The sequence below is a fragment of the Peromyscus maniculatus genome, chromosome X (genome assembly GCF_049852395.1).
Source record: "Peromyscus maniculatus bairdii isolate BWxNUB_F1_BW_parent chromosome X, HU_Pman_BW_mat_3.1, whole genome shotgun sequence".
Taxonomy (NCBI): Eukaryota; Metazoa; Chordata; class Mammalia; order Rodentia; family Cricetidae; genus Peromyscus; species Peromyscus maniculatus.
This window is the reverse complement of record NC_134875.1, coordinates 121335380-121354255: the sequence shown is the minus strand read 5'-3', so window position 1 is coordinate 121354255 and position 18876 is coordinate 121335380.

Sequence of the window (18876 nt, the reverse complement as noted above, 5' to 3'; positions counted from 1 at the left end):
CAGAGCATAAAATAAGATCAGAATTGCATGTTTATTAAATATGAGTTTGGGTTGTAAAATACTATGAAAATATGACTTTGAAAGTTATGCGTACGTTATTTTCTGTTTATAGGATGCACAGCTTTGTTATATCAAGTTGGGACCCATCTTGAGTCCTCCATTGGAAGGCATATTAGTGTATTCTCTTTATAGGGTTTTCACTAATATTTAAAATTTGGTGTCATGCCAGGTATTTGCTTTTATTAATACAGTCTATGTATGATCCTGTACCCTTTATATCCTCATAATTCCCGCTGAAGCAAGTTCTGTTTATGTAGGAACTTTAGAATTTATTAACATGTTGTTGCAAGACAAAGAATGCATTTTTTTCCAGGGGAGAGTAAAGCTTTAAATGTCTTAAGCTGGCCTCCAAATTTATCCTTGATGCTCTTAATACAATTGTTGAGGCTTTAAACACAAATACTATAGACTATAATTATTGAATTAAAAGTTCAAGATTTGAAATTAGGATATTGAAGTAGCTTATTTCAAAGAGGGAACATAACTCTCTGTGAATTCCAGTTTGAATACCTCAAGAAATTGAGAAAAGCTGTGTCACTCAGGCAGCCTGAATTCAACCTAAGCATAAGAGGATCCCAATGCGAGAGTACTTACAGTCTGAGTAATTACACTGGACCAAAAAAATAAAACAAAACCTCACTTATGGAAAACTAAATAAAATACAGGACTTACTTGAAGTATAGAAAATACCGTTGTGGTCTAAAGAAAATATCGGGGGTACATTTTCAAAATTCACAATGATTTATATCTAATGAGTAGTTGAGCTACATTTCAAACCTTGGTCCATTGGACGCTGAAATGCTCTCTATTTCCACTGTACCCCAAGTATAGTGGCAGAAGATCCATCTAATCTAGTTTTACTTCTTGGATGTATGACTTTTGGAAAGTTGCTTAAAATTTATGACTTTCACCTACAAAGTGATAGCAAAAAACCAACAACAAAAGCAATTTAAAAAATAAAAAGCCTCTACATTTCACAGATTTCTGGAAATACCTTATGAGATTTCACGGCAATAAGTCCACACATACTACTGATGCTTCTTTTAATCCAGGTGTTCATCAAAGTTGTAGGTAAACAATCTATGCATATGCTGCTTATGGAACAAGTCGACTTGAAGGAAATACTATTTACATCTATACTGTGCCATATGAAACTGTACCACAAGAATGTCGAACTGAAAATCTACATCAATACAGGAATATTACTAGATGGATGCCATTCACGATGCCACTCTCGCCATGAATAGTTCAAGCATTTAAACCAACTAAAGGCTGATCTTATCATGATTAATTCTTGTAGACCAGAGCTGAGGAGAGTAAAATATAATTCATTAGTCAGATCATGAGTATGTCCTTTTTCTAACAGTTAAGGAGGGTCAGTTCAATAAAAAAGCAAGTTGATGGTGCTCAAAAAGTTATATACTCAGTTGATTCATAATAATTATTTACAAAAAGTAAATAATCTTATAGCCAGTTAATTAAAAATGTATTTTTAGTTCACTGTTCTGCAAAAAAACCATTTAATTGACATGTTCTATGTTTAAGGGGCTTATGGAGGACACATACAAAAAAGGATACACAGAGAGTAATAATGGTCTCTAGCTTTAATAAATCTGTCTAGAACAAACAATATCATAATTGTATCAAGCAGGATAGGTCAGATTATGCCTGAGTAACAATCGATCCCCAAATCTCAATGGTTTAGAGGAACAAAGGTATATTTCTCATTATGGTGCATGCTTCCACAAGTCAACAGGGAGGTCTAGCCATACCTACTCAGATATATGTTTATGTGTCACTGTTTCCAACATCTCCTTTTGTAGTTGCTGAGACAGAAAATAAATACTTGATCAATCATGCACTAGCTTTCCAAACTTTATTGGATTCGTCTAAAAAAATCATTGATTACATTTGAATTCATCATTCAGCTCTTATGCCGAGTGTAATGGAGTCTAGTCAGTCATTCTCTACTTTGAAATGCCAGTGTTTTTTTCAAAAATGATTTTGAGGATGCATACTTAATCCATTCCAGTCATTCACTGAGTGATGAAATACAAGATAAATTGAATTAATTTGAAGATGGTGACAAATTGGATAGTTAACATCTTGGATGATTATATTATTATTCAAACTGACCTTCAAGAGTAGGGAATGAAATGATATTAAGAGCTTTTATTCAGTAGTGATAAATAGCAGGTTAGGATTAAAAACATAGCATATATGTGATAGGAAAAATTATAATGAGCTAATACTACCCTGTGAACTGAATACATATTGGCAGTCTACCATTTTTATTTGTAAAGGTTCTTAGGATATACTATATAGTGGTAGGGGCTGGAGAGATAGCTCAGCAGTTAAGAGTTTACTGCTCTTGCAAAAGACCTGGGTTTGGTGTCCAGCACCGACATTGTAGCTCACAACCATCTATAACTTCAGTTCCAGGGAATCAATTGCCCTCTTCTGGCCTCCACAGGCATTAAGCATATACATGGTGTACATACATAAATGCAAACAAACATTTGAACACATAAAATCTTTATAAAATATATAGTGGTATTAACCATGTGAGCACTAGTATGAAGATAGGTTGTTTCCAAACACTGCTGATTAGATCCACAATTTAGTAAATTAGCATATTCAGAAGCAAAATCAGAGATTTCCAAAGACTATAGCTGTAGATCACAGGTCAGAAAAGGGTTTTCTATAGAGACAAAGAATAAATATTTTCAATTTTGCCAGCAAAACGTTCTCTCTTGTAACTGTTCAACTCAACTCTACCACTGAGGACCATACATAATGTATAAGTGAATGTGTGCTTATGTGCCAACAAGAGTTTATTAACCAAACTGGGCAACAGACTTTGACTATATACAGATTCCTGTTTTCTACATTATAAATCTTTTAGAATAATAAGGTATCCAAAATGATTACAAGTGCCACAAATACAGGAGGAATCCAATTTGGGCCATTTTCTTATGGGCCTTGTTCTTTGCACCTTCTACAAAGGTCCCAGTGAATAAGCCGGTTAATTAAAATAGATTAAATTAGTCAAAAGGCCACTACAGCATGAAAGTCCCACAATATTCCAAAATAAATTGTAATCTATCATTCTTGAATGTGTCATGAATATAAAATCCAAAATATAATTTAGCTTTCCAATCTGTCAAATAGTTAATTATATTTTCCTTGAAGAACAAAAATATTACTTACAAGGATATATGAAAAACACAGAAGAGTTTTATAAAAATGAGATTACAAAGAAAAAAAGCTTAGGAAACAGAATATATTCACATAGCAGTTTAACACTGTTTCCAAGTTCTTTATAGTTATCTAAGGACAATGAAGCAAATGTCATCTTTAGATACAAGTGTGGATGGAGACAAGAAGTTGTCACTTTGGGGTTGGGGATTTAGCTCAGTGGTAGAGCACTTGCCTAGCAATCGCAAGGCCCTGGGTTTGGTCCTCAGCTCCAGAAAAAGAAGAAGAAGAAGAAGAAGAAGAAGAAGAAGAAGAAGAAGAAGAAGAAGAAGAAGAAGAAGAAGAAGAAGAAGAAGAAGAAGAAGGAGAAGAAGAAAGAGAAGAAGGAGAAGAAGGAGAAGAAGGAGAAGAAGGAGAAGAAGGAGAAGAAGGAGAAGAAGGAGAAGAAGGAGAAGAAGGAGAAGAAGGAGAAGAAGGAGAAGAAGGAGAAGAAGGAGAAGAAGGAGAAGAAGGAGAAGAAGGAAGAAGGAGAAGAAGGAGAAGAAGGAGAAAGCAGCTGTCACTTGTCCAATGTCAAGACAGTGGTGAGGGAGATGGAAAGAACTAGATCCCTTCAGTTTCCAGTCCTAAAGCCTGATAAATGACAAGTGTGCAATGGCATAGACACAGAAATGCATTGCTTGGAAGTGTTTCCTCTAAAAGTGAAACTGAGTGCAATAAGAAACACAATAACCACATGTGGAGGTTGTGTGTTGTCTTCTTTCCTGAATTCTTTGGTGATTTCATATATTTCTATAATGAATTTTAATCATTTCCACACACATACACACATTCTCCTCTCATCATCTTCCTGTCCCACTGAAACCTTTCTCCCCTACAAGACCCCTTCACCTACGTATCTTCTATGTGTGTGTTTAATTATTTGGGGGTTGCCTCAAGGAAAACCCAGGATTCCACATGCCACCTTTCTTTTTCATCCCCAGTGGTCTCCACAGACTCTTAGGCTTTAATTCAATCTCGTTTGTAGTCAGCTACAGGCTCTCCCTTTTGATGAAACTCTGAAAGCTAAAGCATAGTCATGGATGAATGTCAAATACTCCTAAATCTTAATGATGACCATTTCCAAACAATGTTTTACATCAATCCTATTGCACCTCCTGCCCAGGTCAGTTTCACTGTGGCATCATTATTGGGCTAGATAGTTCATTGTCAGAAGCCTGTCCTGAACATTGGAAAATATTTAAAATAACAGTATCTCTGGCATCTACTTAGAAGTTCTACCCATAGTCAAAGTCATAACAACAACAAATGCTTTTAGAAATCACCAAATACCCTCAAGGGGACAAGAATGATCTGCTTTGGGAATTGGATTACTATATTAGCTCAATTGTCTTTCCTACTTCTGCCATTCTTTCTCTACACTCTACATTCACAGGCATATAAAAATGTATTTTGTAACAGCATCCACAAGTTTATGCTAATTCTTGATTAAGACAGTTAGAATGCAATGTAATTTCATTCTCATGGTCCCAGAGTTCTTCCCAATCTGTCCTGGGATAGGCCTCCAAACTAATACTATAGTACTACATGTGCTCATACTAGATTTCCTTCTCTTTCTCCAACATATTCATGTTGTTCAGATGGGAGGGAATTTTGCCTATGCTGTTGCCAAAATCTGAAATGTGCACCCTGCTGTGACAAGCAGAATGCTGACTTCATAAAGTTGTCCCAGTTTTAATCCATACACTGTGTGAATAAATTGGACTATATGGTAAAAGATACTAAAGTTGTAGGTGGAATTAAAGTTGTTAATGAATAGCCTTTAAGATCTCCTGTACAACATAGACTGAAGACTAACAACTCTCCAGGAGTCCTGCAGGCCTTTAGGACTAGGTCTGGATTACTGAAGCATCTACCTTACTGCCAGAGTAGCTTTCAGGTTCTCAGCTTCTCCATATATTGGTGACGTACCAACCAGTACTGTACAAGCCAATCTACTAACTATTGCTAGTTATAACATGGAATAAAGAACTGCAATCCAAGGAATCAGGGTGGTCTCTAAAAGCTGGCAAAAGCCGGGGATAAGATTTTCTCCTAGAAGAATCACATAAGAACAGAGCTCAGCTGACACCCTGACTTTAAGCCAAAGAGACTCGTGTTGGATTTTGACCCTGACAACTCTAAGGCAATATATTTGGTTTGTTTTTAATCACTGAATTTGTAATACATTGATACAGTGGCTATAAAAAAAAGATATATTAGCAGCTCTCATTGCTAACACCTCTACCCTAAGGTTCAATGCAAATGTCTTCTCTAGTATATTGTATACTATGATAACCATTACTGACTTTATTCTCCATTTCAACTCCAGTAGTTCCACATCAGTTTTCCCATTATATTCCTCCTTATACCTCTGGCCACTGCTCGCCATCAATAGAGTTCATTCATTGCAAAGCAAAACCAAAAGAAAAAGAAAAGGAAAAAAATCTAAAATTCACCTGAACAGAAAGTAAAAAACAATGACAAACTTGGAAAAATAAAATAAATGTGGTGGTAATTTTATATGCCTTGGGTCAGGAATGTTGGAGAAAGAACCAGGTTTGGATTAAGTAAAGAACGTTTGTGTTGGATGAAAAGAAATTTTTGACGGTAGTTGGAAAAATTGCACAAGGAAACACGCTGCCAGGAAGGGCCACAGAGGCCTAGATTGTGGCAACACTCACAACAGAGATTAGATAATGCAAGTCAGGAGAGTAAGTGGAGCTCAGCCTGCAGCATTTACTGGATGACCTGCTTGTTCTTCCTCCAGCTTGAAAATGTATGTAGCACAAAGCAATGAATCACAGGACAACATCTGCATGTAATTGCATTTCTGTTCCAATAATAAATGTTTCAACTGCTATGCTATTTACGAAAGCTGTTATCATAAAGAGCCAAGTGGGGGAAATTCGAAACACAAATGCTTATCTTAAGAAACCTTTCCTTTGCAATCCTGTATCCAAGTACCCAGTGCCAAATTTACTGTAGTATTTGAATTGTCTTGAGGAATTTATCTTCTCTTGTAAATTGATTTTCAGGTGTTTGATTCCCTGCAAAAGCCTTTCTTGTCAGTCTTGATTTTCAGTAGGTTTTTTGAACCAAATGAAGACAAAGTACTAGAAATTGTTCATATTTCTTGCATGAACCTATTATCTGGAATTTGTACCTACTGCCACCCTTAGAAGGTTATCTATACTTTCTGTTTTAAGTTTTGGGTTTTCACATTTATTTATTCATTTGTTTGTTTGTTTATTGTGTGTGTTCCGAATGCCATGGTACACGTGTGGAGGTCAGAGGTCAAAGGACAATTTATGGTATCATGGTTTCTCTTTCCACCCTGTGGGTTCTGGGAATGAAACTCAGGTCTTCAGGCTTGGCAGCAAGCTCCTTTTTTTGATTAATTTATTTATTCATTTTACATCCCAACCGCAGCCTCCTGTACCTCCTCTCCTCTCACTCCCTCCCCCTCCTCCCTTCTGCACCCCCAAGCAACCCTCCTCTGTAATCACTCCTAAATGGGCAAGCCCCCCATGGGCTTCAGCAAAGCATGGCATATCAAGCTGCCATAAGACCAAGCACATCCCCCTGTATTCAGGCTGGGCAAGGCAACCCAACATAAGGAATAGGTTCCCAAGAAACAGTCTAACCACTGGGGATAGCCCCTGCTCCCATAACCAGGAGTCCCATATATAGACCAAGCTACACAACTGCCATATACATGCAGAGGGCCTAAGTCAGTTTCATGCCGGCTCCCTGGTTGTTGTTTCAGACTGAGTTCCCATGAGCCAGGCTAGCAGTTTCTATGGGTTTTCCAGCAATGCTCCTGACTCCCCTGTTTCTTACAGTCTCTCCTTCCTCTCTTCAGCAGGACTCCAGAGCTGGGCCCAATATTTGGCCATGGGTCTCTGAATATGCCTCCAACAGTCAATGGATGAAGGCTCTCCAATGACAACTGGGGTAGTCACTAATTCTATCACAAAGGATGGCCAGTTCAGGCTATGCATCCACTGCTGCCACTTTGTAGACTCGTGAAGTTTCCCTTGCATCGGGCTTCTTCCCAACTCTGTAAAGCCCCCCTTTCCAGTCATCTCTCTCAGTACTGTCCCCCTCCAACCACCCTCCCAAACCCTATCCATCAAGTTCACATGCCTACCCACCCCAAGTCCAACCAGGAGATCTCTATTTCTGCTTCCAAGGGATATCCAAGGTCCACCCTTGGGCCCTCCTTGTTACCTAGCCTCTCTAGGTGTGTGGATTGTAGCATAGTTATCCTTTACCTTAAAGTTAATATCCAATTATGACTGAGTACAAACCATGTTTATCTTTTTGAGTCTGGGTTACCTTACTCAGGATGTTTTTTTTTTCTAGTTCCATCCATTTGCTTGCAAATTTCCTGATGTCATTGTTTTTAACAGCTGAGTAATACTCCATTGTGTATATGTACCACATTTTCTTTATCCATTTCTCAGTTGAGAGGCATCTAGGTTGTTTCTGGGTTCTGGCTATTACATATAAAGCTGCTATGAACATAGTTGAGCAAGTGTCTTTGTAATATGATTGAGTACCCTTTGAGTATATGCCCAAGAGTGGTATAGCTGGGTCTTGAGATAGATTGGCTCCCAATTTTCTGAGAAACTGCCACATTGATTTCCAAAGTGGCTGTACAAGTTTGCACTCCCAACAGCAGTGGGGAAATGTTCCCCTTACTCCACATCCTCTCCAGCATAAGCTGTCATCAGTGTTTTTTATCTTAGTCATTCTGACAGGTATAAAATGGTATCTCAAAGTTGTTTTGATTTGCATTTCCCTGATGGCTTAGGATGTTGAGCAATTCATTAAATGTCTTCCAGCCATTTGAGATTCTTCTATTGAGAATTTTCTGTTTAAGTTATTACTCCATTTTTTTTCATTAAATTGTTTTGTTTTTGCTTTCTAGTTTCTTGAGTTCTTTATGTATTTTGGAGATTCGCCCTTTGTTCCTCCCTCCACCCTGTGGGTTCTGTGGATGAAACTCAGGTCTTTTGGTGGCAAGCTCTTGTGTCCTGTGCACCATCTGACTGGCCCTACAACTTCTTTTGAGTAAACAATGTAATCAAGACAAAGGAATTAAATGACATATACTTTCTTTCCTTCTGAAAGAGTGTATAATGATCAGCAATCAATGTAGAAAACAATGGGAACTAAGATACACTGTTGTTTTCTCAGATCAGCCTGTATTCCTCAGCACCCTACAGTGGCAGATAAGCTTTATGTATGTGTTAGTACAAGAGAAACAGACTTCTCCCCATGAAATTCTGTAAGCCACCAGCTCCACCAGCAATGGCTAGCAACTTTTTGCTGTTTAAACTTCCTTTTGAAGGGAAGCATGTTCTGCAAAGTAAAGCAATTTGGAGTTTCCAACCATTCACTTTATTTTATATTCATTTATCTGTATAAAAGTTACTCCTGTGATCAAAGCACAAAAACTCTTCAAACTACACAGAAAGTCAAGTCACAACTCTTAAATGGCTGCCTCTTTCCATTTGCCTAGGCAGATGTTTCAAGATGATGTTGCGATTAAAAGTTTTTTTTTTTTTTTTTTAAATAAGGTGGAAATGGATGCCAACCAAAAATCTTCAAACAACAAGGGAAAGGAATAATTGTCTAATGGTAATTTTAAAGCACATTCCCATTCCCCTAGGTCTGTAAATCCTAACTCCTATTATTAGGTTCTCACTTTGTTAGCACTGTTTAAAACATCAGAGTTGAATATTAAAACCAAATGAAATCTTAGAATGGTCTTTTAGGAATATGAAAATCTAGAAATATACCACAGTTCTTCAGAGACATTTGTGGGGAGGGGGTGGTGGTGGTGGTTTTTGAGATAAGGAAGAATTCCGTTGAAGCTCAGCTTGTCCTTGAATTCACTATCCTCCTGCTTTAGCCTCAATAATGCTGTGATTACAGGAATGAACTACCAAGCTCAAGTCTTCAGAATTATCATAAATCTTAACATTTACTCATTGTGCTCACCTGTATGTGTTTGGGCATGTGTGTCATTGCAACATGTCAGAAGATAACTTGTGAGAGTTGCTTCTCTCCTTCCATTATGTGGATCCTGGGGATCAAACTCAGGTTGTTAGGACTGGGGACAAGTGCTTGTACCCAATGAACTCTCTGGAGTTATCTTTAGTGAACTGTTTTTATTTCTAATCTGTAAACGGTGGTGGAATGAGCAAAATGTCTCCATCTTGGCAGTTAATTTCTTTATCCATCCAGGGCCCCTGATCTTGGCATAGATGAGAATAGAGTCAGATAAAGAGAGAGTTCATCCCTTCATCAAAGAATAGTGGGTAAATTTTAGTATGTCAGACAGTCATATATTAGGATAGTTCAAAACAGCATAAGTAAAAGTTGGAAGAATTTTAAAACTTATGTTTTAGTGAAGCAATATAAATCATCTCGTTCCCTCCTTTTTTAATTAGAGGTAGTGTGAATTCAGAAGTATAGAAACACATGACAACATCATCAGTGACAAGTGATTTGCATAGCATGCATCCCTTTATGGTGTAATAAGAAAGGCCCCTATCCTCCTTAGAATATGTTTCAAGCCTATGACCCCAATCTAATCATGTGAAAACAGCAGGAATATTCTATAAAATAGCTGACCAATCCTCCTCAGAACTATCATAGTCTTACAAAGCCCAGAGAAGAAAGAGGCATATTGTCACAGCTGCAGGGAATGCAGAGAAATGTGATAGTGCAATGTGCACTGTGGTGCTTTGCATGGGATACTGGAACAGAAAGAGGACAATTGTTGGAAAACTAGAGAAATCCAAATAAACTCCAACGTTTAGTCAGTAATAAACTGATAGACTTGGATTTCTTAATTTTGACAAATATACTGTGTAAATGTAGGATTCTGGAATTAGCAACAGCTAGGTGAAGGAATATGGGAATTCTCTATACATTCTTGGTAAATTTTTCATTAATCTAACATTATTCAAACATTCAAAAGAGATGAAATGTGTAAGAACAACCAAACAATATGCAGTACACAGCAATTATGACTTACAATGAATTGATTAAGGAGTGTTTGTCTATATGATTGCACAAAAGCAACATGCATTCAATAGAAACTACACTTTGAATTTAGAATTGTACTATTTTCCTAGACTATGGTAATGTGGTATGACACCCCCATGTCCCCTGTGTGTGTGTGTGTGTGTGTGTGTGTGTGTGTGTGTGTGTGTGATATTTTTGTGTTGTAAGCATATGGTATATGAACTTGTAACCATGGGTGTAGATATATGTGCATGCAGTTGTACATCCATGTTTATATATGCATGTGGAGGTCAGAATTCAATGTTGATATTTTCCTCAATAGCTCTCCACATTTTTTAAGAGATGTCTCACTGAATCTGAAACTCGTCCATTTCACTAGGCTAAAGAGTGATTTGCAGATATCTGTCTGTCTGCACCCTCTAAAACTATCTCTCCAGCTAATATAATCCACTTTTGACACTGAGTAAAGGCAGAGAGCTACAGTACCCAGTCAGCCACATGATCAAGAGGGTGAACCATGTACATTCTACTGCATTCTGTGCAGCTAAACTGTTTGATAATATGTGTGTGATAGTTAAAACTTATGATGATTTCATCAGTAAATAAGCCTATTATAAGTCAAGGAGCATCTGTACCACATTAGCTTTACATTGTGGTCAGAGAAAGAAAAAGAAAGCAGAGAATGATCCATGAGGAGCATGAAGAACAGAGACACACACGCAGAGACATGCCAAGTGAAACAGACAGAAGTGGAAATAGACTGATGGCTCCTTGGTTGTGTCAGAGCTTAGCGGCTTAGTTATGTGATTCTCTGATATTGTCTCATACTATAGATCAGAGAAGTATAATTCTTTAAACACCGGTCAAGTTGATGTAGAAACAAAGCATACATTACAGCACAAAAAGTTTTTGGCCTGACTATTTTACTTTCAATTTCAAATAATATTTTTCTATGTGATTCTGATGTTTTACACACTTTGTGTTTTGACAACTTCAATTTAGTCACTTTTTCAGGAGCCTTGAAGAGAGTGGTCACCAAAATTTGATAATGAAGCTGTCATGCCATAGAGTTGTTCCTTAAGTAACCCCAATTCTTAAATGGTCCAATTCCAGCAGGATAAATTTTGAATTGATCTTGTGTAGGGGTGGTTGTCTGTGCTTTGTCCCCTCATTATTGCCTGGCTAGGTCAATCGGTAAAGCATGACTCTTAATCTCAGGGTCATGGGTTCAAGCCCTACATTTGATGCCAGATAATGAGAAAATTCCATGGAGTCTATCTGATAATCAAAGGGATTTTTTCTGGGTTAACTCACAACAAGCATAAAGGAGTTGGTCACAGAATCCAGGAGGGGTGGGGCGCGGTCCAATGCAGTTCTCTGGAGAGCTCTGCCTTAATCCACAGCACCAGCATCCAGCATCCAAGACCATGAGGTAGCCAAGAGAGAGTGAGCACACACACACACACACACACACACACACACACACACACACACACACACACACACACGATATTTGGGGGGCTGGTCTCTTAATAGAAGAGTTCCAGGATTTATATCCTACTATTTAACTTTACAATTCATCTCTATTTCATATTAAGCATTTCTACAGACCAATATGTGAATTTATGCACTCACAAATTCCAGGGTGGAAAGTTTTATACAACAGACTTGAAACATTATTAAGCATAAATCAAGATAGTCTTTTCAAGACTGTGAATTATTAGAGGCCAATCAAAGAGATTGAATTGGTATATCACATAAATAAGTTCAAATATGTACTTCATGGATCAGTCACTACTGACACCCAGAACTCCAAATCTTTCATTGATATTGATCACAGAACTTGCACACAATCCAACATGAAATCTTTATCTAGAAATTGAGATTTTGGTGATAGTTGATGTGTTGGAATTAGAAGAATAGGGATATAAATCTGTGAAGACATGACAGATAGATACTTTGTCTGTTTGTTAGTTTTCTATGGTAAATCCAGAGTTCTTGTGAGCTTGAACTTAAACTTTAATGCAGCCAATTACATAAACTCTTTAGCAAGAGCTAAAGTTCTAAATTGCTTCTTTCCACTGATACAGCATACCAAATCTGAATCTGATTAAGCCTGTTGAAATTGTTATCAGTATTAGGAACTATGTATTCTGTCCAGAAAATTAACTTCACTTAGAAATGTATATTCTGATTTTTTTTACTACAAAAACAAAAGATGACCAGAAAGGCAATAAATCTGTAAGAAACCAAACTTCATTTTTCCTGATAAATAATAGGGTTTGCCCGTAAGCTGAAAACAAAGTTGGGATTCTAATGCACGAAGACACACAGTGACCTTTACACCCAATTAACCTGCTCATGAGGGATGGTTTGGTTCTTCTCTGCGTAGCATGGTGTGTAGCACTTAGGACATATCCAGCATTATTTCTATAGCTCCAAGTTTATCAACCTTAATATTATTTACGTTTTAGTTCTCATAGTTCTTTACTGAGTGTGTTTTGTGTTTTGCTAGAAGCGTGTTTTCTGTATTGCAGGATGTTGAACAGTATTCCTGGCCTCCACTCATTGTAGGCAAATTGCACCTCTACCCTCATACTTCTAATAACAACCAAATATATCACCAGACAATTCCAAATGTTTCACGGGGTACAGAATTTTACCAGTTAATAACTACTAGCGTCAGCCTGGCAACATGGCTTAGAGAGTAAAGGCATTTTCCTCTAAGGCCAACAGCCTGAGTTTAATCCTACATGCTAGAAGGAAAGAATTGATGCCTGCAAGGTGTCCTCTGAACTCCACATGCACGCCGTACATGTGTACCTCCTTGTCCTATAATAAACAAATACATGTAAAAAACAAGCAAGCTTTGGTATTTCTCTACATCAGTATCTGGTGATATATGTCCCTATAAAAATACATGAATGGATGGATTTTGTAGTAAATATTCAGTTTTCCATTGGGCATGATCAACTGGACACATGTGAAAGATGAGTGAGGTGTAGTACATATTAAAATATGTTATTAATATACAGTAAATACAAGAAAGTGTTTTGACACCTCCCATGCATCTCCATGCTGTATATTTTATTCACCTGCATACCAGATAGAAACACCTTTTCTCTACACAGCTCTCAGGTACTCCTTGGGATACAAAAGTGAATTGTTTTGCTGACTCAAATTAGTAAATACGTAACAGATCATAATAATCTGAAAGCCAAAGATTGTTGAATATATAGAAACTAGGATTGTTTTAGAGGGAAGCTAGGTGACTTTTAATGTAAAAAGTTTTTCTTTAAATATCAAGAGAACGAAACCTAGTTGGTTCAGACTATCATGGTGTGAAAAATGAGATTTGGTTTCTGAAAACCAAGAGAGGTATGTTCTATTTCCAGTCTGGAATGTTGAGAAGAGTTAGACTTGTAGGGTACTCTGTCTCATTAAAGGGTAGCCAGAATGGAACAGAAATGAAGCAAAGGTTTCAGCTGGCTGGCCTCAAGTTTTTCTTGGCTACTCCTTTATGAGGAGGAAATTGGAGATATTCCTGTGTCACCATGAGTGCTAAGGATGGAGTGGCTGGAATTCGAGAGCAGGGAACATGCTAAGAGTTATGTGTGGTGTAACTCTAGAAAAGAGGTACTATGCCAAATGCTGCTATGAGGGGGGCATTGCAGGCTGGGAGCAATGAAAGGCTGAGGCTAAAGGTCAAGAGCATTGCCAGCTCTACCTTCATACATGCTCTGCCAATGAATTAGTTTTCCTCCACTGTCTTCTCAGAGGAAGACTGGCCTTTTAGGATAACTTAACCGGTCATTAAAAGAGAAACTCTCAAGTGGCTTTGGTTTTAAGTTTAAATGGATCATATTTTGAAAGAGAAGTAACCTTTCCCATCAAATTAACGAAGAATTTCTATACTAAGTAGAAACGGGCTGCAGTTGAGTTGACTTTAAGAGAGTGATTCTTTTTCACATTCAGGGTGTGATAACTTTCAAGCTTCCTACTAGCACAGATTTTAATCCAAAAATGTTGGAGAACAACATATACAGAAGACAAATCAGGCTTATACATTATATCCTCAAGTGCCTCAAATACTGTCTTGTAATCTGGAAGATTTCAATTCATTCTTTAAATGAAAACACAGTTGTTAGAAGTAATCAGGTGGACTGAGTTAGATGATTTGTGTTTATGTTTTTCCTTTATTGCTCATTTAGTTGTGTGTGTGTGTGTGTGTGTGTGTGTGTGTGTGTGTGTGTGTGTATACAAGCATGGGTGTACACAGAGATCACCTTCTACTGTTGTTCCACAGGAGCCATCCATCTTGGTTTTTGAGAGTCACTGGAACCCTGGACTCGTCAAGTAAGAAAGGAGGGCTGTCCATAAAGGTCCAGGGATACACCTGTGTCTATTCCCCCAAACACTGGGATTTTCAGCATGAATCACCACACTGCCTCTTTTAAAAAGTGGGTTCTGGTATTAAACATGGTTCTCATGTTTGCATAAGCATGTTACTCATGAAGCTACCTCTCCAACCCCTTCATTTGAGGATTTTAAATAAGTCACACAGTGGCTCTGAGGCTTAGATTCTTCATTTAGAAAGTGGGAATCATATCTACCCCTAGAAATACTATGTGGATGAAATAAAATACTATGTAAAATATTCATCTCAATAGATTACACACAGAACATACTCAAACACACTATGTAAAGTAAGTTAGAAGACAGGTGTAGTGGTATGAGCCTCTGTTTTTAGCTACTGGGAGAATGAGGCAGGAGGATTACGAACTGGGCTACATAGTGAAACTCTGAATCTAGAAAACAATCAGACATTTTAAAGAATGCTTAACTAGTATTGTTTCCTCTTATCATTTCATCCTAAGCAAAACCACAGTATAAATAACTTAGATACTTCTCTTTGAATCAAAATCTCTGGGTCTGTGTTTTCATTATATAGATCAGAACCCTTAGTCCCATAAATGTCATCTAATGAGTAGAATATAGACATTAGATTCAGAAGTAGACAAATGGCCTTGGGTAGGCCATCAAAACTTGTTGTGAGTCTTTAACTTTATCTTTTGCTTTAAAAATGTTAATTTTTACATCTCAAGCCCTGTCCCTTCTGAGGATTAAATGGTTTAAGTAGAGAAAATGTAGTACCTTAACTTTCGTTAGGCAATTGTTTAATGATCCTGCAAACCAGTTTCAATGGTTATCTATGTTGAATAAAGCAAAATTCATTTGACTTGCTTGAATCATGAACATGAGAAAGCCTGCTAACAAGTGTAAAGCATGATATAAATGTAGGTAGTAGCCCTACCACTTCCAAGTAATCCTTCCACTCCATCATTCTTTAAACAGGAGCAGATTACTTGAAAATATTGGACATCATTTAAACACTGAGAATTGTTTAAGGAACCACAGGCCACCTAATCTTAGGATACAGAGTGGAGACCATTCTCAGCATAAATTCTGGACAGAACTGTTTGTTCTTAGTGGTTCTGGCTTTCCAATCCTTACTGGCTCTTGCTTAATCTAGTGTACACAACACACTTTATTGCTCCTTCCTATACTAGCTGACCTCCAGGAATTTGACCCCTGGTTTAAGTGACTTGTTTTGTTTGTTTGTTTTTTGAGACAGGGTTTCTCTGTGTAGTTTTGATGTTTGTCCTGGATCTCACTCTGTTGACCAGGCTGGCCTCAAACTTACAGAGATCTGCCTGGCTCTGCCTCCTGAGTGCTGGGATTAAAGGCATGTGCCACCACCGCCCAGAGGTTTAAATGATCTTTATGGCTTCATTTAATCACTTCCTTGTTCATTTGGTCATTTTCTCACTAATAAACTGAACTGAAATTATAGTTATGCAGTAACACCGAGTCTTGTGGGAGATCCAAGCATGACTTGGGGGCTCATTAAGCCATCACACACATCAGAGCTTGAAAGGGAAAGAAAGTATAGATAGTTAGCTATATATTTGCATGACAAAACATTATATTTCTGTATACACATATACATATACAGATAATACATGAGACAAGAAGAATACAAATAAAGTGCCCTTAAAATTAGATGAAAAGGGATTACAAATGATGTACTCATATTGCAATGACATTTGAGCTAGTCTTTGAAGCATTATCATAATTTGAGAGTAAAGAGAAAGTGACTGTGCAGGTATTTATTCTGTAAAAACAAGTTGCACATATATGTATGTATATGCTTAACTACAAAATATTTTGGCAGATATAAATGTGAACCATTACATTTCTTGAGTTGGCATTGCAGTCTGTGTTCTTTTGAATATTCTGAAATGTGATATCTGAAATGTATATTTTAATTAGGCTAACAAAATTATTTTGTCAAACCCTTCTAACGATAATTGGTTGCACTGATAAAATGGAAAACCAAGAGGGATTCATCCATCTAAGTCACCAAAAAACCTAAAATCAAGATAATTTTCTCAAAGAAATAGAATCTGTACTTCTCTCTGTGTTCTTTGACTCAGTATTTCCTCTTATAGCATATGGATAATATTATTCATCCCCCTGAGGTGTGTGGTTATTACTGGAGATTCTAGGGCAATTTGTTCAAGTACTTTAATGAGTCCAGTGTATTTGAAATCAGTTCAGAAGATATTTCTTCCATGGGCAAGCAGACCAAGAGTTCAAGGCCCACTTAATTCATCACAGCAGAAAGGGTCTTAATAGAATCTACCTAATGGGTGGAGAGTGAACTCTTCATGCACAGTCCTTTGAGGGAAATTGACAGTGGGTTGTATAACAGCTAAGAGGGCTAGGGACGACTGTGAGAAGAATAGAGAAAGAAAATTGAAGTTATATATAGAACAGAGAAAGTCGGAGGTGGAGACAAGTAAGTAAATGTTGAATTGGAAGATGGAAGGTAAGAGATTAGAAACCAGGAGATATAGGGGCTAAGCCTTAATGTAGGGATTTGCATATCCTAGTTATGTTTCAAAATCAACTTAAAGCAAGTGATACAAACAAAACCGAGCCAATTAAATAAAGATAACAGAGAAAGAGGAAGCAAGTGTAGCAGGGTCATTAGAACAGAACATAGTGGTTACCTCTGAGAGCCATAGTAACCAAGGTCAAAAGGAAAACAGCTCAAGTTACACAGGTTCCATGATATACAGAAATAATTGAACACTTTTGTACCGTAAGTCCATAACTATCTTTTCAATCAGTGGACCTTGGATTATGCAGATTAATATTCCTTCTGTTATGGCTAATCTTAATTGTTAACTTGATAGGATTTAGCATAGAAATAAATCTCTGGGTATGTCTGTGGGGTATTATCATCTATATTGTGTTAACTGAGGAGGAAATACATAACTGTGGCCCCAGTCCACAGGCAGATGTCCCAGAAAGAATAAAGAGGAGAAGGTCAGCCAAGCACTAGTCTCTCTCTTCTCTCTCTCTCTCTCTCTCTCTCTCTCTCTCTCTCTCTCTCTCTCTCTCTCTCTCTCTCTCTCTCTCCTGCTTCCTGATTGACACTGAGATATAACCAGTCTCCTCAAGATCCTGCTGTTTTGCCTTCTGTGTTATGATGGAATGTATCCTTTTGAACTTTAATCCAATAAAAGCTTTTCCAACCTGAAATTGCTTGTGTTAGATAATTTACAGAAGAAATAAGAAATGTGCCTAATACCTCTACCAAAGATGTCCATGTTCTAACATTCATATCTGTGAATATTACTTCATATGACAAAAAGATTTTGCAGATATTAACAATTAATCCTGAGATGGAAAGCTTACCCTAAATTATTATCAGGGAACTGATACTATTACAGTGCTACAAGTTTCTGCTGCACCAGTGTCCCGCAGACCAGAGAGCTACTCTCTTGATTCTTGTTTGGTCTAAGCCTAGGTTGGATACCCTTTTTGTACAATGTACAATTTAAGGTAATGAGGTCTTTTTAGTTTTCTAACCAACACGTGGTTATCAGGACTTTTCAATCTTAGCACTAATAACCTTTGGCTCTAGATATTATCTGGCTATGGAGACTGCCTTGCATATTTTAGGACATCGAACAACCTTTTTAGCCACTACCTACTAGATACCAGTAGCCTGTAATTTGTGAAATTCATAATGTCTCTGCTTGAGACAGTGCAGAGCTCAGCTTCAGTACTTAGAATGCACAAAGCCCTAGATACAATCTTTAGTATTGTTTAAAAAAGTCTCCAGTTGTTGCCATGTGTTCTGTAGTGAGATTAGTCATGTGTCTGAAGATGTGGTAGGTGAGAGATTGAAGGAATGTGTTCAAGTGTTTAGTGCCTGGATGTGATAGGCAGCAGTTATCTTACGAGTTAGACTTGGTTCCTGTCATCTACTTAAATTACTGAGAGGCAGAACACTTTTCTTTTGGGTTCTTAGTAGTCTCAGGTCTCTTCTTTACAATTAATTCTAAGGTTAACCAATGACCTTTTCCAATTTTTTCACCAGTTTAAATTCTAACCATGAACATAGGAAAAATTTCCACATTGGGCTTGGAACCTATGACTTTGCCTTACGCTAGGTAAGTA